Source organism: Hylobates moloch, unplaced genomic scaffold (genome assembly GCF_009828535.3).
Source record: "Hylobates moloch isolate HMO894 unplaced genomic scaffold, HMol_V3 SCAFFOLD_4, whole genome shotgun sequence".
NCBI classification, from domain to species: domain Eukaryota; kingdom Metazoa; phylum Chordata; class Mammalia; order Primates; family Hylobatidae; genus Hylobates; species Hylobates moloch.
Genome location: NW_026652279.1, coordinates 96,451,940 through 96,471,829, shown reverse-complemented (window position 1 = coordinate 96,471,829; position 19,890 = coordinate 96,451,940). Strand labels below are relative to the sequence as shown.

Below are 19,890 nucleotides of genomic sequence, written 5' to 3'. Positions count from 1 at the left end.
ACACCATTCTACTTTCCTTCTCTGAGCTTGACTGCTCTAGATAGCTCATATCAGTAAAATCGTACAGGATTGGTCTTTTTGTGATTGATTCATTTCATTTAGCGTAAGGTCCTCAAGGTTCATCCATGTTGTAGCATGTGTCTGAATCTCCTTCCTTTTAAGGCTAATATTCTATTGTATGTATACACCACATTTTTTAAATCCATTCATTCACCACTGGACACCTGGGTTGTTTCTGTCTTTTGGCTTTTGTGAATAATGCTGCCATGACTATGTTGTGTACAAATATCTGTTAAAGATCCTGCTTTCAGTTCTTTTCCGCATACACCCAGGGGTAAAATTGTTGAATCATATAGTTTCCCATATTTTTAAAAGACATTCCTACACAGCATTTGCAGTTGTAGTTCCTTGCTAGAAATCTAATGTGCCTTTTCAACTGCCTATGTCTTTTGATTACGATTGTTACTATTGTTAGGGCTCTGGTGATGAAGTCCTCAGGGTTCAAGGGGTCTCAGTCCTACTTTCATGAACCCCCTTTGTCTTTTGTGCACAATTTCACAGAACACAAGGCTTTTTTTGTTTTTTGATTTTTTTTTCCTGAAATGCGTACATCCCATCAGAGCAGAAATGGCCATAGAGTTGGAATAAATAGGCCGGGGTATAACTCTGTGTTGTATTACCTAAGTAACTCAGAAAAATGAAACCATCTCAGTTTTCTGCTCCGTAACACTGCCTCCCAGGGTCCCTGCAGGAGTCTCTGACCTGAAGCATCAAACACAAGCCCTTGGGGTACACATAACCAGTGTGATACGTTAGGAGTTTAATACGGTTGACCAGAGGCTTTTAGTCAGAGGGAGAACTTGGATGGAGAGTTGAGAATCTCTGCAAGCAACTGGCTCAGTCTTTTTCTTATGCCTACAACTGTTGGCATTGTACACAAGGCTTAATGGACCAAACACATCAGACGAGTAAAACACCTAAACAAGAGCATTCTGTCCTAGCAATGAGTGTGTGTCCAGAGAGATCTGGAAAGCTTGAGGAAGGCAGGGAGGGATAGAACAAGGGAAATAAGGACACAGGAGCTGCTGTTCATTTTGGTAGAGCAGCTTGTTTATTATTCATGGTTTCCATGAGTGTTTATACCAGGAAAGGCTCTCCTATGCATGCCACATGAGAGCAGGGCTCTGTGACTCAGGGTTGGTGACTGGGCTTTGTGGAATGTAGGCTCCATCCACAAACAAAGGAGAATAAGGATTTCAAAGTCACGGTAAACTTATTTGTGGCTAAGGAGGTAGTGGGCAAAAGGGGGGCAGGAAGAAACCACGGGGCAGATGAAAGAGGCGTCCTGTCTGCCCCCCGCCTGTTGCCATCACACTGGGTCGTTTCCACATTGCTGATCACTGCAGTGTGTTCCAGTGATGGGCTTTATCTCATTAGTGAGTCCTGAAATGAATTTAGCAAGTTTCCACCAGAATTAAATACAACAACCCAAGAGAGAAGAGAGAACACTGAACGCACCCCATGAAGTAAAGATGGGTATCGTTTGTCATTCTCTTTATGTTCTCGTATGTGAGATCGTGGGGGTGAAATACGCATCTCACTGTGGGCTGTGGTCGGAAGTTTGAAAACCACCCTGGCATTTTGCCTGTCTTCTGTTCCTGGACCTTCTCTTTCTGTCAGTGAGAATTTTGTATCCAAATCTGGCTAAGGGTGGACTCTGAAGAGACAGTCCCTGGGTGACTCTAGCGTTCATTAGAGGAGCTCTGCTGCCACTTTTTCAGGAATGAGAGATGCCCTGAGGCCACCTCACACTCCTAGATCTTCTGTCACTGTGGTGTAGTGCAGCGTCCTGAATTTGGAGCTAAAAGCTTGGATTCGAATCACTGGAAATGGCTGATGGGGGTGGGAAAGCTCCTACCTATGTGGGGAAGAACCCAGAGGGAGAGTGACTTGTACAAAGGCCCTGCGGGGCGGATAAAGCTGGACGGCTGCGGGTCAGGTTGTCACGGGCCTCGCATGACATGCAAAGAAACTTGAACCTGGTTGTGTGGGTGCCGAGGCCTGACAGGAGTTAGGGGTGTTTCAGAAAGAGCTCCTGGGCAGCAGAAGGTGGTTGGGGAGGAACGCGGAGATGGGAAGGCCTGCATCCAGGGGCTGTCAGGGAGGGAGAGAGCCGCTGCGCTGCAAGGTGGCTGTGGGGAGGCAAAGGAGAGTGTGGGGCATAGGAGAGTGTCTGTCCCACAGAAAGCTGGTATCTGCCTGACTGGTGGCCAGGTGTGCAGCCTGGAGGAGACGGAGCTGGGCAATGCTGAGATTCTTAGGTGGACCGATTAGGGACAGTCACATTAGAACATGGTGGGCCAGACCCTCTGCCCTCAGGCACATTGGCTCTATAGCGCCTGTCTCCCCGTGCTCTCCTCCCACAGCCTCCACTTCTCCAAACACCCTGGGTTTCTCCCTGCCCAGCACCAGTGCACCCACCCCATGTCCTCAGTGCTCTCAAGTGGCATCACTGCTGCACAGCTCCTGCCAGTCCCCTAGAGAGCAGCCTGCAGCCTCAGTGGCATGGCAGTGCATCTCAGCACTGGGAATTCCAATCCTATTAGATGTCACCGACTGGCACGGGTGCCCTCTGGGGAGACCTGATTCAGGCAGGACCTCCTTTTTAAGGCTGTTTCTAACTTCCCCATCCATCCTGAATTAGTCAGTGTCCTCCAGAGAAACAAAACCTATAGGATATATAGAGAGAGATAAATATCGATTGATTTTTTTTTAAAGGAATTGCACACAAATTTGAGGGCTGGCAAGTCCAAAATTTGTAAGTAGGCCAGTAGGCTGGAGACTCAGGTAAAAGATGATGTTGAAGTCTTGGGTCCAGAATCAACAGGGTGAGGCAGGCCACAGCAGGCCGGGGATTCAGGCAGGCTTTTGTGTCGCAGTCTTGAGGCCGAGGTCCTTCTTCCTCAGGGAACCCACATCTTCTCTCCTATGACTGTCCCTTGATTGGACAAGGCCCACCCACATGGCAGAGGGCTCTCTCCTTTACTCAAGTCTAGTGACTTAGCTGTTAGTATCACCTAAAAATACCTTCACAGCCACACAGAGACTGCTGTTTAGATGTGTTTGCTGTCTAGATGCTGTTTGACTGGGCACCATGGCCCAGCCAAATTGATGCATAAAGTTAGGAATTACAAAACCCCCACTAAAGAGTTGACAAGTCCCTGTCTGGGGTCTTTGCATATTTTAATCCATTCCTACAGGAATCCTGGGAAGATTCATAATCCTCATAATTATACAGATGAGAACATTGAGATTCACACAGATTAAGAGACTTGCCGCACATCACACAGTTCTGCAGACAGAATCCAGGAGACAGCCCTCAGACCCAGATGCTTCCTCCTGCAGTGCTGAGCTAGCTGTGCTGTGATTGTGGGCATGCGTCCTTCAGCATTCAGGGTACATCAGGACTTTGAAAGACAGGCAGATCTTGGTCTGAATCCTTGCTCTGTCAAACACATGGGGCTGAGGACCTGGAACCATTTGTTTAACTCCTGGCTCAGTTTCCCTACTTGTAAAATGAAAATAATGATAAACTCCCCCTGGTTTTAATGATGAAGTGAAATATGCAACACAGTGCCTGGCTGTTAGTAACCATGCACTGGACAATAATAATGGCTGTAATATTGAATGTTTCATCATTTACAACCAATTTATTTGGCAGAGAATGAAAATACCCAGTTATATACATAAAAGTCCTGTCTCTGTCAGGGTTTTGTAATAAACATTTCAAGTTATGAATAGATGTCCATTACCGAAGTTTTTTTTTTTTCTTTTGTTTTTTTTAAGAGTGTTGGGTCTGGAGCTCAACCGTCCAAGTTCAAACACCAGCTGTGGGTACATCACCAACCTAGCAGACAGGGCTCAGCTTCCTCATCTGTAAAATGGTAATATTAGCAGTTCCTACCTTTTAGGGTTATTATGAGGATTAAATGAGTAAAACATGTAAAATGCTTAGAACAGAACCTGGCACATACTAGCTATTTAATAGACTTTACCATTTTTACCATCTGCATAGTCTTTAACAGTACGAAGCAGTATAGATGCTTGATTAATTTAGCTAACAGTAGTGAATTGATATTGCCCAGGATGAGGGCTGCAAAGGGAGAGAAGGGCATAAAGCTGTGAAAATGTGGTTCAGTTCTCAGGGAATTTTCTAAAGGTGGCAGGGCCTTCCAGGAGCAGCAGACACAGGCAGAGTGTGATACATGAACACACTGAACAGTCTTAGTCTGTTCAGGCTGCTGTAACAAAATACCTTAGACTCAGTAATTTATAGACAACAGAAGTTTATTTTCCCACGGTTTTAGAGGCTGGGAAGTCCAAGATCAAGGCACCTGTAGATTCAGTGTCTGGTGAAGACCGTTTTGCATTGATAATGCCTTGTACATGCCCTCACATTGTGGGAGGGGCACAGGGATTCCCTCTGCCCCTTTTATAAGGGCACTCATCCCATTCATGAGGGTGGACACAAGCTTTCTGACTCTAGCACGCAGCCCCGAACAAGGCACAGGCCAGGTGCCATGGGACTCCGTGGTTCCTGCTAAAGGACATGGCCACTTTCCTCTGTGCCTACTTCACCGCTCTGTCTGACACCCCTCCTGTCACACTGTGTGTAATGACCACCTCCTCCTCCTCCTTGATGAGCTCCACCAGGGAGGTCCTCCCCAGTGAGGCCTTGCACAGCAGGTGCTCTATGCCAGTGAGGGAACAAAATCACGAAAGCGTTCCAGCCCCACAGCTCCCACATCCCCTTTTGTGTGACCAGTGCCTCCAATCACAGCAAAATGATGCCCATGGCCTTTTCGAAGTCCTGCTGTGGAAGATGTCTCTCTCTGTCACTCACCATCACCCGTTCTTCAAATATGAGCTGCTCATTCATCAGGCTTGTGTTGGATGGTCACTCTGAGGAAGGCGCCAGGGACAAAATGCAGAGCCGCTCCAAGTCCTTGTCATGGAGGAATTGACAGGTCTTGGAACAGCCTTCTCTCTCTCTCTCTCTCTCCCTCTCTTCCTCTCCTCCAGCAAATGTTCAGAACTCAAATGATGATTATCTCTTTTCTTTCTCACTTTTACATTTTACATCGAGACTTTCACCTCCGTTTAACCTTTAAGTACACCCAATACACAGCGTAGCTGAATGTGACAAAGGTCAATATGCAGAACAAAAGCAATGTTGTGCGTGTGTGTGAGAAAAATGTCTATGTTACATCTGTGCTCATGTTTACTTAGGACCTCCAAGTTGGGACTTGGGCATCCTCTGTGGATGGTGTCTCTTTAATCTGATTTTATCATCTGCATTTCCCCATCATAAACATTATGTCCACATACAGACACATTAGCTGCCTGGCAAAGGAGCTGTCATGCTGGCCTGTCTCATGTATGTTTAGGGTTTCCAATAGGCCCTGGTGGTCCTGGCACCTCTGATGTGGATGCCCCATTTTCCACCTGCAGTCCTGTCTTTGGGCTGTGTTGCCCACATGGCTGGCCTTCACTCAGTGCACTTCCTCTGCACTGCCACCAGCACAAATCTTCTCACACTCAGGTAGACAAGGAATAAATAATAGAGCAAGGGTTCTGCTAGTACATGACAGAAAAGTGAAGACATTGACAATTTAGGACTCAGCACGAATAAAGTACACCCTTCAGATGACAGAATTAGTGAAGGCAGCCAAGGCCACTTTCAACAGAGGACACATGGTAGAGAGAATGATCCACAGTATGCTGCAAGGAAGACTGTGTAGGTCTAGGGTAAAATAATCACAGATCCCCTGCCCATGTCAATTGCAATTCCATTTATCTCTGAAGCCATATGTATGAAGAGCACATACTTTGTGTGGATCTACGCAAGAGAACAGAGTCTAAAACAGGAGGTCATTTTGAAATATTCATGGAGATTGACGACCACTAAAAATTACTGGGAAGTGCGCTGGTGAGGTATAGTGAGAGAGTGGAGTTTGGAATTCATCCCTTGGGGTTGGAATCCCAGCCCAGCCACTTCTAACCATATGACTGAGCTTCTTAGTGGAAATAAATATCCACCCTTCATCAAATAAGTATTATCTTATGAAGACATTTATGTATGTTCTCACCTAATGTTCACATCAACTCTGGGCGGTGGGAACTATTGTTATCCCTATTTTTATGATGAGATAACTGAGGCTGAGACAATACCAAGTTTTAGTGAAGGTGGGGGACCATGTAGAACTCTCTTCTACCACTGTGGGAGTGTAAACTGGTACAAGCATTTTGGAAAAAAAAAAAAAAGCTTGGCCATAGCTACAGAAGGTAAACATACGCACACCTGATGATCCGGCAGTACCACTCCTGGGAAAATACCCAAAAAGAGTGTGATTTTTTTTCTACTAAAAGCATGTTCATGTTCTGGCCACATAGTAACCAAAAGTAAAACACTCTAATTGTCCATCAACAATAAAATAGGACATGGTATATTCAAACAGCAGAATACTACACAGCAATGAAAAAAATGAACAAGTGTTACACAGAGCAACATGGATGAATCTCACAGACATACTGTTAAGGAAGTCAGACACAAAAGTATACATCCTGCATGACTCCGTTTATATGAAGTTCAAAAACAGAAGTAACTTATGGCAATAAACATTAATGCTTACCTTTGGGGTACTAGGCATTGCTAATGGGGGGGCACATAAAGGAGTCTGGAGGAGCTAGAAATTTTCAGTATTTTCATATTGTATTAGTTTTCTATGATGTGGAACAAAGCACCACAGTGGGTTTAAAACTGCACATTTATTTTCACACTTTTAAGCCAGTTTCCAGGAGTGAGGAATCTGGGCACAGCTTAGTTAGGTCCTCAGCTCCGGGCCTCATGAGGCTGCTGCCACAGTTGGACTGGGCTGTGTTCTCATCAAGAAGCTTGACTGGGGGAGAATTTGCTCCCAAGTTCATTCTTAGTGTCAACAGAATTCACTTCTTTGGAGCTGTGTGACTGATAGACCAGTTTTTTTGTTTTGTTTTGTTTTGAGACGGAGTTTCGCTCTTGTTGCCCAGGCTGGAGTGCAGTGGTGTGATCTTGGCTCAGTGCAAACTCCACCTCCCAGGTTCAGGTGATTCTCATGCCTCAGCCTCCCTTGTAGCTGGGATTACAGGTGTGTGCCACCATGCCCGGCTGGTTTTTGTATTTTTACTAGAGCCGGGGTTTTACCATGTTGGCCAGGCTGGGCTCAAACTCCTGATCCACTCGCTTCAGCCTCCCAAAGTGCTGGGATTACAGGCGTGAGTCACCGTGCCCAGTTGGTTATTATTATTTCTATATTATAGATGAAGAAACTAAGGTTCCAAGCAGTTTTCCCAAAGCACCCAGCTAGTGAAAGATGAAAGGGGGATTCTATGAAAGGTCTGTGTGCCTCTGTGGTGCTCCATCCCCAGTGACAGAGATCTGTCCTGGAGGAACTTTAGGGCCTAGTGTGTAATGATGGAGTCCAAGTGATAACACAAAAATTGACAGATGAAGCTATCAATCATGAAAATTTAATAAAGAAGACAGGTTTTTCAGGAGTTACTCAAAGCAAAGAGAATACTGCTTGTGGAGGATGGCTCTTGTATAGTGGTCTGCGTCAGTGCTAGTCCACACACACTCTCAGTGCCTAGACTCATTATTTAAAGTGGGACTGATGGGCAGTGGGATGGAGTGGAAGCTTACGGGGCTGGGAGAACCAAGCCGGAGTCAGTGAGTGGCAGAGACAGCTCCTTACCACGACATCCCAATGACTTCGTGCAGATTCTGGCCTGCGGATTAGAAAATGGGACATTTTTTAAAACAGTGGTAAAATACACATAAGACTTACCATTTTAACAATTTCAAGTGTGCAATTCAGTACATTAAGTGCATTCATATTGTTATGCAACCGTCACCATCATCCATCCACAGAACATTTCTCATTTTGCAAAATTGACATTCCATCCCCATTAAGCAGTAACTCCCCACTTTCCCACTGCAGCCTCTGGCAACCACCATTCTACTTTCTGTCTGTGAATTTGTACTTAGGCACCTCATATAAGTGAAATCCTACAGTATCTGTCCTTTTGTGATGGGCTTATGCATTTAATGTAATGTCCTCAGGGTCCACCTGTGTTGCAGCGTGTGTCGGAATTTTGTTCCTCTTTAAGGCTGAGTGATATTCCATTGTATGTATTTACTACATCTTGTTTATTCATCCATCCATTGATGAACACTCGGGTTGCTGTCACCTTGTGGCTGTGTGAATACTGCTGCTATGAAAGTGGAGGTACAAATATCTGTTCAAGTCCCTGCTTTCAGTTCTTTTGGGTATGTATATCCCAGAAGAGGGATTGCTGGATGATACGGTAATTCTAGTTTTTTGATTTTTTTTTTTTTTTTTTTGAGACGGAGTCTCGCTCTGTCGCCCAGGCTGGAGTGCAGTGGCGCGATATCGGCTCACTGCAAGCTCCGCCTCCCGGGTTCACGCCATTCTCCTGCCTCAGCCTCTCCGAGTACCTGGGACTACAGGCGCCCGCCACCATGCCCGGCTAATTTTTTTTGTATTTTTAGTAGAGACGGGGTTTCACCGTGGTCTCAATCTCCTGACCTCGTGATCCACCCGCCTCGGCCTCCCAAAGTGCTGGGATTACAAGCAGTTTTTTGATTTTTAAGGAATTGCCATACCTGTTGTCCACAGCAACTGTGAGGACAGTGTGAGACCGCTCGTTCTCTTCTTTTGCCTGTGGCTGCCCTGCCCATTCGTATTCCCCGCTCCAAACCCAGGTATGATGGGGTCCCTGTCTCCAAGCAGACAGGGAGGCACTGTAGACGGCACATTGGACCTGGCTCCTGGCCCATCCCCTCTGTACTCTAGTCGTTTGGCCTTGATGACCTATTCCTGGAGGCAAAATGCTTTCCTCTCTGTGCCTCAATTAATTGGGTTTCCCACCACCGCAACAGCCAAATAAATACTTATGTGCTCAGATAATGTAACAGATGCCAAACATTATTCTGTCATCCTAGGAAGCTTCAAATTGGAGAGATATCTGCTCTAGTAAACTGTAGAATAAAATATAGCAAACGCACTTTATCCATTCTTTTTTTTTTTTTTTTTTGAGACGGAGTCTCGCTCTGTCACCCAGGCTGGAGTGCAGTGGCGCGATCTCGGCTCACTGCAAGCTCCGCCTCCCGGGTTCACGCCATTCTCCTGCCTCAGCCTCTCCAAGTAGCTGGGACTACAGGCGCCCGCCACCACGCCTGGTTAATTTTTTTATATTTTTAGTAGAGACAGGGTTTCACCGTGGTCTCGATCTCCTAACCTCGTGATCCGCCTGCCTCGGCCTCCCAAAGTGCTGGGATTACAAGCGTGAGCCACCGCGCTCAGCCACACTTTATCCATTCTAATCAATAATGATAGCCACCAGTTATAGAGCATTTGGCCACGTGCCAGGCAGTGAGCTGGGACTTTACATACATTATTACACTTAATTTTCACCATAAGATATCACAGATAAGGAGCTGGTCAAAGTGAGGTTATGAAGTTTTCCTAGAACCCATAAGGACAGAGAGCAGAAGAGGCTCAGGTTCTCTCCTGCTCTCTTGGGTCTTGCCTTATAAGCCAGGGGCATCTGTGGTTCAACCAACCCCCTTTTGTCCCCTGCCACCTTCACAACCAACAAGATGCTGGAGGCTGCTAGATGAAGATAAAAATGCCAGTGATATTACTGGCAAAATCACCTGGAGAATGAGTGCACAATAGTTGCTAATGATCTCTGAGTGACCTCCCAGCTCCTTTGCCTCTGCTTCCCCAACCAGATCTAGACCTTAAGTTACCACCTCCAGGTGAAATTCTGGTCTGTGGCATCCAGACACTGACCCCAGTTTTCTCCCAGCCGTAATCTGGGTGGAAAGGTTAAAAAAGAGTGAATACTCTGTTCTGTTAATAAATTAATAAATCAGGTTATTCTATCAAGGGAGTCTACCAATGGATTTCTCCAACCAGTCAGGTAACTCCTTTTTCTTTTTAATATATTTTTTTGAGATGGAGTCTTGCTCTGTCACCCAGGCTGGAGTGCAGTGGTATGATCTCTGCTCACTGCAAGCTTCGCCTCCCAGGTTCATGCCATTCTTCTGCCTTAGCCTCCCGAGTAGCTGGGACTACAGGCGCCTGCCACCACGACCGGCTAATTTTTTTTTTGTATTTTTAGTAGAGATGGGGTTTCACCGTGTTAGCCAGGATGGTCTCAATCTCCTGACCTCGTGATCTGCCCGTCTTGGCCTCCCAAAGTGCTGGGATTACAGGCGTGAGCCATCGTGCCTGGCCGGTAACTCCTTTTTCTGCAGTAGAGGGTGGGGCAGAAGCCATACGGGTTACTTTATGGGAGCTCCTCAAAGAAAAAAAACTAAAATGTGGAGAAAGGAGTTTCCTTTCTGCCCTGTACCTCCTGAGAAACCCCTGCTGAATGGAACTTTCAGCAGATGGAATACAGCATTGCTTCTCCCCAACCCTGGGGGGACTCACAGCACTGCTTTGTTCAGAGCATTTTAAAACAGGAGCATGAGATCAAATCCTGGCTCCACTGCTCACCAGCTGTGCAACCTCAGATGATTCGTTCAACCTCTCTAACTTCATTTTCCCCATATATAAAATGAGAAGGATAACTGTACCTCAAGGATTGTCTTGAGGATTTAAGAAAATGATGAATGTAAACAACATGGCATAAGTGCTCAACAAATATTAAGGGAAAGACACATTCTAGTTTTGGAGATGTTATGTGGAACAAAAAAAAAACTGCGTTAGCTTTGTGAGAGGCGGTAGTTTCTATCCCTAGACACTCTCCTGCAGAAAGCATCAGTGTTGTTAGGACGAACTTGGGTGAAGGTTTTGAATATTCAGGCTCCAGTTAGAGTCTTGAGTACCCAAAGATCAGCAGACAAGAAAAAAGGTCACTGACCTTTGGAGGTTCCCACTTGCAGGGAACGACAGAATGCAGATGCCGGCCTTGTCTGTGAGGCCGTGAGTGATGGCGGCCATGTGGACAGAGAGCCATGTTGACAGAAAGCCAGTGCGGGAGACCTAGGCTTTTACACAGAGGCCACATTGTGATTCCCACAGGAATGATAGAAACGGAAGGAAATTTAGCTATTGCTCGTCCTAATCTCTGACTTAACAGACTGGAAAAGCGAGAATAAGCGTCGGTTGGTGATTTACTCCCGTGATGAACACAGCTGGTTAGAGCCAGGTTGGAAAGCGCCGCCTCTTCATGTCAGATCAATGAATTTTCTCTTGAGCCATCCTGCCTTCCTCTAACAGATTTATAATCTGAACCCAGACATATCTTTTATCCCAGGCGCTCAAAAGGTTTTCACTGAAACCCTGAAAAAAATATTTTTTAAGACACGAACTAACAATCAGCAAGCACCTGTATGTGCTAAGTTGATACTAAGAGTCTTACATGGGCTAAAGTTTTAATTCTCCACCCAATGCAGAGTGAGGTCCCACTGTCACCGGCTCACTGACGAGGAAGCTGAGATTCAGCAAGGTCCAGCGCTCGCCCAGGGCTTGTACAGGGCCTCAAGGATGCGGGTGTCTTCAGGTCTAGTTGGTATCACTCCACAGAAATCCATTCATCTGAGGGCCAGGCCTGTTTCCCAAGGATATAGTTTCAAATATAGTGTTTTCTTCACTATAAAAAGTATTGCAGGCTGGGCGCGGTGGCTCACGCTTGTAATCCCAGCACTTTGGGAGGCCGAGGCGGGCGGATCACGAGGTCAGGAGATCGAGACCACGGTGAAACCCCGTCTCTACTAAAAATACAAAAAAATTAGCCGGGCATGGTGGCGGGCGCCTGTAGTCCCAGCTACTCAGAGAGGCTGAGGCAGGAGAATGGCGTGAACCCGGGAGGCGGAGCTTGCAGTGAGCCGAGATGGGGCCACTGCACTCCAGCCTGGGTGACAGAGCAAGACTCCGTCTCACAAAAAAAAAAAAAAAAAAAAGTATTGCATATAAATATTAATAGTGGTTTCCAGGTAGGCAGAAATAACCTTTTGAAACACAATTTTTTTAAAGAAAAATCAAAATCTGCTCCTCAGATTTGTGCTAATTCTAAAGAGATAATAAAAAACCCCTCAATTTAGACCGTGATAGTCTTTTTAAATAATACTAACATAGATTTCATTTTAGCATTTGTGAGTGCTTTGTGCAGATTTTTTAGAGTAGAAATAAAATGGAATAATCATTGATATTAGCCTCACATACTATGTTTCTAAAATTTTCCGAGGTTTGGTTTTTGTATTTTTTCAGCTTTAAAAATACATGGTCATTGTTAAAACTTGGGATAATTTCAATAACAATTCAAAGAATTAAATAAAATTTGCCCATATTTCCACCACCCACAGATAATTATCATTAATCTTGGTGTGTGTTTTAATTAATAGACTATTTTTAGAGCAGTTTTAGGTTTAGAAAATAGGAATGGAAAGTACACTGAGTTCTGATGCGCTCCCTCACACCCCTCCCTCCACGTACATCTGCTTGTACTGACATCTTACATTCGAGTGGCACATGTGTTATGACTGATGGACTCGTGTTGGTACATTAAGATGAACTAAGTCCATGGCTTACAGGAGGCTCACACCACATGCTGTACATTCTGTGAGTTTTGAGAAATGCATAATGACATGAAGCCACCATTATAATGTCATACAGAGTTTTTTCAATATTTTAAAAGCATACAAAAAATTAATTTTCACTTTTCATTGGGTAATATAATTTTTGTTTTTTATTTTACAGATTGTGGGTATTGTCCTTTGATTATAAAAGAAAACAGACATTTTTAAATAATAGTGCTGGCCACTAAATGAATCATCTAAAAAACTATGCTTGTAGAAAGCATGCATTTATTTTATGAAGTCCATTAGCTGCCTATCAGGGAACATGGAGCACTGGGGCACAGATCCCAGCACAGAAGGGTTTGCTTCTCTTCTGTGCTTTTCATGTCAATTAATGATTAGGCCTTGAGCCTCACAAGAAAGGTGATAGGCCTTCCAGTCGGTTTACTGAAACAGACTACTCAAAACTTGCCCCAGGCCCTGGGAAACGTGTAGGTTTAAAAATCCCTACCCTGCGTTTTCCTTTCACAGGGAGTGAACTTCTGGCCCAGGCAGAGGTGAGGCAGTGGGCAGTGGGGCACGGTTGCCCGGGAGATGAGACTCCTCTTCCCGCCCTGAGGGGTGGGGGCTGGCTGGTGGCTGAGGGAACTGTTTTTGTTTGTTTCTTTTTTAAAAAACGGAGTCTGGCTCTGTCGTCCAGGCTGGAGTGCAGTGGCGCGATCTCGGCACACTGCAACCTCCGCCTCTCGGATTCAAGCGATTCTCCTGCCTCATCCTCCTGAGTAGCTGGGATCACAGGCGCCTGTCACCACGTCCGGTTAATTTTTATTTTTATTAGAGACGGGGTTTCACCATGTTGGCCAAGCTGGTCTCAAATTCCTGACCTCAGGTGATCCGCCCACCTCGGCCTCCAAAAGTGCTAAGATTACAGGCGTGAGCCACTGCGCCTGGCCGGGGAACTGTTTTTGAAGGGTGGGGGTCCCCGGCTGTGGTTGGTAGTGTGGGGGCGAGGCCGAGGGTGTGGCCTGAGGGAGTGAGCTAACTGGGGGCGTGGCCTGATATGGCCGGGGGGCGAGGAGCCGGGCGGGGGGCGCGGCCTGGGGGGAGGGAGCCCGGCTGGGGCGTGACTTTGTGGGAGCTGGGCTGGGGGCGTGGCCTGGTGGGGAGCCGGGCTGGGGCGTGGCTTGGCTGAGTGTGCTGCCGCGGCGCGGGAGGAGAGTCTGCGTTGCGCTTTCTCCCGCGGTCGCGCTGCGGGTCGCTAGCTCCGAGGGCGCGCGCTGGATCCCAGGCTCCTCCGAGAGCGCGGCGACCCCAGGGCTCCGCTGGCACTGGAGGTGGCTCTGAGGACAGGGACGTGTTGGACACGCTGACTCTATAGGCTCCGCCAAGAGGCGCCGCAGTTGGTAAGACGGCGTCGGGCGCGCGGCTCTGCTGGGCGGGCGCGGGCACGGGCTGTTAGGTAGAATCCCGGGAGGACTTGAGTCCCAGTGTACTGCCTCGGGGCTTCGGGATGTCCAGCTCTCAGCTGCTTCGCCTCTGCTTCCCCAGCCGGTAGAGGCTGCCGGGTGCTCACCTGTTAGGTCCGTGCGCCCGCTCCCTGCCCGGCGGTGGCTCTGCGCCCTCTGGGCCACCCGGCACCATCGCTTTTGGGAGGACGTGCACGTGGTGTTCTCGCAAAAGGCCGTTTCCAGCCGGACGCCTGCAGGGAGGTCGCCTTGTAACTTCACCCCGCGCTCCCAGCTCGCGGCCTGGCCTGCAGGGGCGGCCGTGGGGGCGGCAGAGTCTGGGGAGCCTGGCGCGGCGGAGCCCTGTAACGCTCTGCTCCATCGGGCGGCGTGGCTGGTGCCTCCGGGGACCCGGAGCGATGCGGTTGGAGAGCTTAGTTTAGAAAGCAAGTTTCTCTTGGTACCAGCGGAGTATCATTCCAGGGGAGAGATTTGGGGACCCGGTGCCCGTCGTCTGTGGACTGCAGGGAATGCATTGGCGGAGTTGGTTTGGTCCCATTCTGTGCAGGAGGTGGGGGAATTGGGACTCCAGCCCCAGGCAGGTAGGAGCCCGCGCTGCTGCCAGCGTCAGGGGGAGCTCGGTGACTTGGGCTGGGCCACCCATCTGACTGCAAGGTTACAGAGCTTGAGCAAATTTTCCCTCCCTCCAAGTGCAGGAAAACCAAACCAAAGCAAGCAAACAAAACCCTGTGGGTCATTTGCTTCCCAGCATTGCATAGGGATGTGGATAAATAGAATAATACGGTGAATTTATTCAGCCCTTGTTCCCGTGGCTTCCCATAGCCTTATATTATGCACCTCCCCCCGCCAGGATTTTCTCTGTCCCCCCCTTCGTTTTTTGCTGCCTCGTGTTTTCTTCTCTGTGAACTCTTCCTGGTCTCCCAGCGATTTGCTCTCCTTTATTCCCCTTACTAACAGGCGCAGAAATCTCACTCCTTTTCTTTTTCCACCTTTCCCAACAAATTCTCGTTTTTTTCCTAATGTCCCCCTCCGCCGTCTTGCAAACTTCCTTACGGCATTATTCTCGGGGTGCCTGTTAGTCATGCTCCCTCCCTGTTCTCTGTCCTCCTCCCGTCCTTTAGAGTTTCCTGCGGCTTTGTCTTATTATCCCATATCCTAATTCTCATCTACCTCCCTTGGCCCCCACGTTTGCCATCTGCCTCCACCCCGTTCTCCCATCTCCTTCCTTATTTGTGCTCCTGTGCATGTGCGGGTTTCTTCCTTGTTTCCCCATGTTTCTCCCACAGGTGCTTTCTTCCCTTTGCCCTACTTCTCCCTGGCAGGCGCTCTGCCCAGCCACAGCCTGCCCCGCCTGCAGGGCACACCTTGCCTCAGTGCCTTCTGCTGCGGTTTTCCATGCTCTATCAGCATCCCTGGGTTCCTTGTGTACCTTCCAGTCCGCCCTCTGTCACCTTGCAGACGGCTTTCTCTCCCAGTGTCTGCAAGTGTCAGGCGAGGAGTAGCAGCTGCATCTCTGCAGGAGGCCTCTGGATTTCAGGACCCTCCCTTCTGCCACTGCTTCTGACTGATTGTTTTCTTATTGAAGTCGTATCCTCGACATAGTTCTTGAATTAATGTCAATATTGATGTTAGGTAGCATTTACCAAACTCTGGGTGTGTGCCAAGCGCTGTTCCGAGGGCTTAACGTGCATCAGTCTCAATTAAAATCCTCCACACATCTCTATAATGTAGGATCTACTACTGTCCCCATTTGACCGATGAGAAAAGGAAGGCTCAGAGGAGGTAACCGGCATGACTTCTTGCCACTGCCTAGCAGTGGAGGCCCTCTTCTCACCAGACAGTGGAGCTTCCCTGCTGGGTGACCTCTTGAACTCAGACATGCCTAGAGTTTAGCTTTGGAAAGGAGGTTGTTATTTGACATGTTTTATTTAGTCTGCAATGTACACCAGTGGAGAACACGAATTCTATACCTGTAGGACAGTGCATAGAGAAAACCTAATGCCGGATGTCCCTCAGAAAGCCTGGGGCCAGTGCCTGGGTTGTCAGCTCATCCATGCTATCAGCCTGCTTTCCCTCTTAGCCGCAGGAAGCCCTGAAGAAAGTGGCATAAAAATGACCTGGCTGGACACAGTGGCTCATGCCTGTAATCCCAGCACTTTGGGAGGCCGAGATAGGAGGATTGCTTGAGCCCAGGAGTTCAAGACCAGCTTGGGCAGCATAGCAAGACCCCATCTCTAAAAAATAAAAATAAGAAATCAGCTTGTTGTGATGGCGCACACACCTGTAGTCCCAGGTACTCAGGAGGCTGAGGTGAGAGGATCTCTTGAGCCTGGGAGGTTGAGACCGCAGTGAGCTATGATTTTGCCACTGCACTCCAGACTGGGTGACAGAACGAGAGACTCTTGTCTCTAAAAAAATTAAGTTAAATTAAAAAAAAAGAAGACTACTGCCAGCTGTCTCCTCCCGTGCATTCAGAGTTCCGTTTCACTTTAGCTGGACAGATCTTTGTGGTCTCTGTTAGCTGTGTGACTGTATGAGTCTTATTTATACCCATTTCATTATGTAATCTTAAAGCCTTGTCCAAACATTTCTTTTTTAGTCTTTACTTTCCTAAGAGTTGGAGGCAAGTAGTATTTCTGCTTTACAGATACTGAAGCAGAGCATGCACCTTGATAGCTGAAAGGGACTTTATATTCTACAGACGAGGAAACCGTGGTCCAGGGAAATAAAATGGCATATTCAAGGGAAAGCAGCAGGACAAAGTTGGCTCTAAGGCTTCTCTGGTTCAGGGCTCAAAGCCTGGCCCTATAGCTTGGTAGGTTGACCTCTCTGTTTGCTGCTGAAAGCAACAAAGTTTCTTTTCCCTTCCTTTCCCTTGAGCTAAGAGGCATTGGAAGGTTTCACTTAGAAGGGGAACTCATCAGTGCTTTCCTTTCCTTTTTGTCTGAAAACTAAACATTTAAGAACTGTTTGCCCATGGGACATGTAATAGCATAAATGGGATCATAACGTCACAGTGGTATAAATTCAAATGTTTTAGAAAGAACTATCATTGTTAGTTCTAAAACACCAGGAAGGAACACCAAAGGTACATGGTTTTCTTGAGGGAAACCATATAATACATGGCAATTTGAAAATCAGTACCTGGGATGTTTAATTGTATTTTACATTTGTGGAGAGAAATGCATTGGTACAAAGTGCTTACCTGATTTTCTTCATCTTTGCATCACAAATAAAAGAGCAGTAAAGGGGGAGCATGGAGTAGGTTGCTGTTTTTCTGTTGGCCTCTGCTGTACCCACACCCTTCTCTGGACTCCCACTGAGCCCCATTGCTCCTGCCTCTGCTCCCTCTCTGTTTAATGCCTCTTTTGGCTCCCCCAGGGAACCTGCAGGGTATTGTTGAATTGTGATACTCACCTCCTCCATATCAGCCTGTCTTGACAGAATGAAACCCTGATGTCCTGAGGCAGGCATCCTGTGTGATAGCTTCACCCCTCCCTCCTAGGATGAGATGGGTGATCAGGTACCATCCTGGGGAGAAGGGAGGAAGCATCTGCATGAGGTGTCCTCTGTGTTCTGTGGTTTAGGTGAGGATGGTTATAACTGAGGAGCAAGTTAAATTTCAGTGCTCCCTAAATGAGATGGAGGTCCAGGGAAGCTGTCATGGCCAGAGCCGCATAGTAAGCAGCAAGACTGAGACTGGACCTCAGGCTGCCTGGCTCAGGAGATCCACATGCATCCCTCGGTGTGTCTGTCTTCCCTGTAACCTGTAACTCCCTGAGGCAGAAACGGCACCGCAGAACCTTTCACAACATCAGTCGCTCCTGCGTGCTGAGCTGAAGGTGAAGCTGGAGAGGACAGACCGGGGGACCAGGGGACATGAGCCTGAGGGCTCACAGGAGTTCCCAGTCCAGCCCTCGCTCTCACTTCGGGGTTGTGGACGATGCCCTCTGTGCCTGCGAGAACCCTGGGGATCTGTGGCAACACCGCAGAATGCAAGGAGAATGGCGTCTGTGTTTCCTGTGTACGTATGTGGTTGTGGCCATGTGCTGTGGTCAGGATGTCAGCTTTGGTGGATGCAGGTAATGGCCGTCCTGTGGTCATCATGTTCCAGCATCTCGGAAATGGGGCTGTTGCTTCAGTGAACCAGGACCTTAAAGGACCTGACTACTTGGTGAGCAATCACTTCCACCCGTTTCCTTGAAGCAGGACTGCCCTAGTCTTTGTGGAATCATGAGAGTGCAGACATTGTCACTTGAGGGATTCTGTGCCTGCCTCAGAGTGTCTCCCGCCCCACCATGCCAGGTCAGCCCTGAAGACCCACCAGCATCCATCTGTACTCTCCAAGAGGACTCTACCTGTCCAATCCAGGAGAGGGGAAGGGCCAGCCTTTCCCTTCCACCCCCATTCATACCAGAGCAGGCTTTGTTTCTTAAGACTGGCAAGCTCTCCTTAGAGAGAAGTAGAGCACAGGTCCTAAATGGGCAGACTGGAGAGTTTCAGTGGAGGGAGGTCAGCTGCCTTCCTGGGTTCCTGGGCCACCCAGTCTCCTGCCCTCTTCTCCTGTCTCAGCCCTTCCCAGTTGCACCCCCCACCCACCCCAACCCCAACTTTAGCAGCAGGAAAGGGGACATCTTTACTCACTGTCTGGGACAGGTACACGGGGAGGGCAGGCTTTTATTGTCTTATTCCAATGGGGGCAGGAGGCTGGCAATGAGATGTGTTTGTGGTATTGCTGATCAGAACGTTGATCACATCTTTTGCAGAAAATGTTGCTCAGTGTGATAGGAACAGTCCATTGTACTTGAGTGTTAATGTGACAATTCAGTCTCATTACACAGGATTCTGAGCTCAGGCCCTAGCTCTTAGTCACCGTGGGTGATGTAGAGATAGGTAAATGTGCCCTGAGTCCTAAACAACTTGCACATGTACTTTTAAACACATCCGGGTTGTGTGTTGTGACTCTATAGCTAAAAGAAAAATAGTCTCTGCTTCAGAAATGTGCTCCACTTCCACCCTTCCTGGGGGGTGGAGTGCTCTTCTGTAACGTATAAAAGTCTTTCTCATTCTTCAGGAATCGCCTATTTAGGGATTTATGTGGATTTGTAGATTCTATCACAGGTGTAATACTGATGATACTTCATGCTGGTTTGTAAGCATAAATGTGTATGTAATACTTACTGTGTATCTTTTGTGTACCAGATGCTGAAGACGGAGAGATTGATCAGAAACAGTCCCTATTTTCATGAAGAGACTCATATTCTTGTCTAGAGGGAGAGGCCCATATAGAAAAGCAAAGCAGTGGAAAGTAGTGAGTGTGGCAGTCAGTTAGGGGAGAAGATGAGAGTTCAAAGACCCAGGAAGACTTCCTGGAGGAAGAGCTGAGTCCAGTGTGGGCTGAATCCTAACAGAGGAGTGAGCAAGTAGGGAAGGAGCTGACAGAGGAAAACCTTCTAGCCCTGGGGGACAGCGTAAGCAGAGGTGAGGAGGTGGGCTCCAGCTTGGTGACTAGAGGGACACTTGAACATCTGTATTGCTACAGCCCCAAGCGTGTCAGTCATGACTGAGTCTGTGTGCCTAGGGCGTGGTTCTAGTGTCAACACCACTTGGGGGTTTGTTAGAAAAGTAAATTCTAGGGCTCCCGCCAGACCTATTAAATTAGAGCTTCTGTGGATGGGGCCCAGCAGTCTGATTTTTAACACGCTTTCTACATGTTTTTCAACCACAGAAATATTTGAAAGCCACTGTTTCAGAGCATATGCTTCCTGGGGG

At 47.7% G+C, this 19,890-nt stretch overlaps 1 protein-coding gene across 1 annotated transcript in view; it reads left to right on the top strand.

Annotated features, from left to right (window-relative positions):
* The first annotated feature begins 14,025 nt into the window (after positions 1-14,025).
* Positions 14,026-19,890, top strand: part of SPATA13 (spermatogenesis associated 13) — a 148,428-nt gene continuing 142,563 nt past the window's right edge. The window contains exon 1 of the mRNA XM_032150649.2: positions 14,026-14,055. The gene's annotated coding sequence lies outside the window, so the exon portion shown is untranslated. The remainder of the gene's footprint in view (positions 14,056-19,890) is intronic.